Source organism: Eimeria tenella, genomic scaffold, assembly GCF_000499545.2.
Source record: "Eimeria tenella Houghton genomic scaffold, Eth_scaff2, whole genome shotgun sequence".
Lineage (NCBI taxonomy): Eukaryota > Apicomplexa > Conoidasida > Eucoccidiorida > Eimeriidae > Eimeria > Eimeria tenella.
In genome coordinates this window covers 734093-734309 of record NW_013541843.1, presented here as the reverse complement: position 1 = coordinate 734309, position 217 = coordinate 734093, and positions in this window count along the sequence as shown.

Below are 217 nucleotides of genomic sequence, written 5' to 3'. Positions count from 1 at the left end.
GTGCAGCAGCACAACCAGAACCCTCTGAAGCTTGTTGTGGGGTTCTGGCTGCGGCGTGGCTAGCTGCAGCTAGCTGTGGCTAGCCACGCCGCTGCTAGCGACTAGATGTGGCTAGCTAGCCTTGGCTAGTCACAGCTAGCTGCGAAGTGCTGCAAAGCCCCGAAGTAAAGCGCATGCAAGCAGCAAGCAGCAAATACAAAACGGCCCCAAATATAAG